Source organism: Mycteria americana, chromosome Z (genome assembly GCF_035582795.1).
Source record: "Mycteria americana isolate JAX WOST 10 ecotype Jacksonville Zoo and Gardens chromosome Z, USCA_MyAme_1.0, whole genome shotgun sequence".
NCBI classification, from domain to species: domain Eukaryota; kingdom Metazoa; phylum Chordata; class Aves; order Ciconiiformes; family Ciconiidae; genus Mycteria; species Mycteria americana.
The window spans coordinates 38,945,091-38,948,466 of NC_134396.1; positions in this window are offsets into that span (position 1 = coordinate 38,945,091).

Below are 3,376 nucleotides of genomic sequence, written 5' to 3' on the forward strand. Positions count from 1 at the left end.
CACTTCCAGATGTTTTCTATATTGGGTGGCAATATTCAGTAGTAGTTTTAGTTGAAGAATTATTTTATATTAAGGTATGAAATGGAAGAGGCCATAAAGAAATATAGAAGCTATTCAATTAAAAAGGCTATGAGATGCGATGTGCATATAGTACAAGACGAGTTTTTAAAAATTTTCTACAGCCATAGAAAGAAATGGCTTCCTGTTCCAAAGAACAGAATGTCATCGTTTGATGATGAGACAAAACCTAAGAGAAATTAATTAGAAAACATTTTGAAAATACTGAACTGATTTCAAACTCAGTGATACTTTTGCTCCTGAAATCAGAGAAGTGATTTTAAAAAAAACTTTATCCACTGCTTTTATTTCTAATGATGATTAAGAGCACCAAAAATAAATGTGTCCCTCACTCTTTCCTTGAAAACCAGCAAACATATCTTGGAATATACACTTCCACATGCACGAAGTGGAAGTTAAAACTTCTGCTTGTAGACTGTTAAAACTAGTAGGCAAAATTTCTTCTGGGACCAGAGGTGATATTTATTAAGCTTTATCCCCTGCAGATGTAATTGCAGCTATTTTGTCTCAGGGGAATTCTGGAGAAAGGTTCCACACAAGGACGACCTCCCAGGCGCACACGGCTGCTGCGACATTGCAGCGCTCCCACATCTCAACACTTTTTCCACTGTCCTTCAGGAGTATGGCTCAGATATTCTTTTTATTCAAAGACAGGATTTAATTTTCAGCACAGTCAAAAGACTCATTTAAAATCCCATCTCAAGAGAGAAATGATAATGTTGACACTTACATAATTTTATTGAGAACCATGTTTGTGTTTTCCTGAAAGGACCAAACTCTAGAATCATGCCATTATGTATGAACTGGGGCTTATCCTCTTATATGTATATAAAATAAATGTTTGTGGGTTGGTTTTGGTTTTTTGTTTTTTTGGTTTGGGGGGGGGGGGCACAGAAAAAGCTTTGAAAATATGAATTTCAAAGGTTCAAAAAAAATCTGAAACAGAAATATAAAATACTAACAGTATAGTAAAATTTGACCATTTTAGGTGTGAGCCAAGCTGTTTTTAATGCTGGGGTTCTGATCGCTGAGTGACCTACTTTTCCATTCCCAATTCTGACATGAAAGAATGTAAGTGCATCAGCAGCTTCACTGAATTCAATGGAAGGACCTGGGAACCCATGTGAATAAAGTGATTTTTTATGACTGTTTGCAGACCTGGATCAAATCTGATATTACTGTAGGAAAGATACTTACCATTTTACGTATCACAATTTTCATTATTTCAGTTCACCGATCTCAGCGCAATCATTAGTTGTTCTTTTTAGGAATTGCAGCAACAAGTATAGGAGGCAAGTGCAGAAAGTTGGGACCTTGCGGTGCTGTATTACGGGTCTATGTGGTGTTGCCTATGTATGTCATTAGCTTGAATGCAGCAGACAGGAATTTCTGGAGCCAGTAGGATGCATTTTGTGATTCCTCTCCATTCTGTGTGGCAAAGATTACAGAGACTCTTCCTCACATTTGGCCAGAACCCACCAACATATACTTACTTTTATTAATAAGGTCTTTGCTATCTTAGCTTTACAAAAAAACTTTTTGGAATGCAGAAGTAAAATAAACCTGCAAAACGAGAACATGCATTAAAATTCCTGATTTTTAACAAAGAGAAGTACATCTGAATAAATAGACTAGAGTAGACTAGACTAGTTCAGTTGGAAGGGACCTACAACAATCACCTAGTCCAACTGCCTGACCACTTCAGGGCTGACCAAAAGTTAAAGCATGGTATTAAGGGCATTGTCCACATACCTCTTTTTAAGGTACTGACAGCCATGGGGCATCCACCACCTCTCTAGGAAGCCTGTTCCAGTGTTTGTCCACCCTCTCGGTAAAGAGATGCTTCCTCATGTCAAGTCTGAACCTCTCCTGACGCAGCTTTGAGCCATTCCCACGTGTCCTGTCACTGGATCCCAGGGACAAGAGATCAGCACCTCCCTCTCCACCTCCCCTCCTCAGGAAGCTGTACAGAGCAATGAGGTCGCCCCTCAGCCTCCTTCTCTCCAAACGAGACAAGCCCAGGGTCCTCAGCTGCTCCTCACAGGACATGCCTTCCAGCCCTTCCACCAGCTTTGTTGCCCTCCTCTGGACGCGCTCAAGGACCTTCACATCCTTCTTCAATGGTGGGGCCCAGAACTGCACACAGTATTCAAGGTGAGGCCACACCATTGCTAAATACAGCGGGATAATCACCTCTTCTGGCCGGCTGGTAACACTGTGTTTGATGTACCCCAGGGTGCGGTTTGCCCTCCTGGCTGCCAGGGCACACTGCTGGCTCACATGGAGCCTGCTGTCAACCACCCCACATGCACACACATCCCTTCCTGCAGGGATCCCTCTCCAGCCACTCCTCTCCCAGGTTATACTGGTGTCCAGCGTTACTCCATCTCAGGTGCAGAATCTGACACTTGTTCTTGTTACATTTCATGCCATTGATCATTGTCCAACGCTCCAATCTATCTAGATCCCTCTGCAAGGCCTCTTACCCCTCAAGAGAGTCAACAGCACCTCCCAGTCTGGTGTCGTCAGCACACTTGCTAATGGTGCATTCAACTCCTGCATCCAGATCATTGATAAACCTGTTGAACAGAACTGGCCCTGGAACTGAGCCCTGAGGACCACCACTAGTGCCTGGTCACCAGCCAGATGCAGCCCCATTCACGATAACCCTTTGAGCCCTGCCCTTCAGCCAGTTCTTCACCCAGTGCACCGTGTACCTGCTCATCTCACAGTTGGACAACTTGCCCAGAAGGATGCTGTGAGGGACAGTGTCAAAAGCCTTACTAAAATCCAGAAAAACTACATCCACCACCTTCCCTTCATCCACGAGGCGAGTGACCTTATCGCAGAAGAGTATCAGATTAGTTAGGCAGGACTTTCCCTCTGTGAAGCCATGCTCACTGTGCCCGATGATTGCACCGTCCTTGAAACGCCTTTCAACAGCACCTAGTATGATCTTCATAGGTATCTACAATCAAAAGGTTTGCCTTCTGGATTCATCCAGGAGTGCAGAATTACTGCTTATCTTTTGCCTATGCTCCTGCCTCCTCCAGCCCATATTAGATATTGCAGAAGATGAAGCCATTCACAGGCTCTGGACAGAAATACATTTTTTTATGGTTGCAGACTTCCAAACATCCAGTGTGTACTTTACAGCCTGAAAGGTTTCTTTTTTTCTTCTTGCAAATTTCCTTCTTTTCAGAAGAAACCAAAGACACAAAACACTCACTGAAAGCATCAAAATACACTGTGAACAAGTTTGGAAATAAAGCAAATCATTGTTTTATTCATAAACATC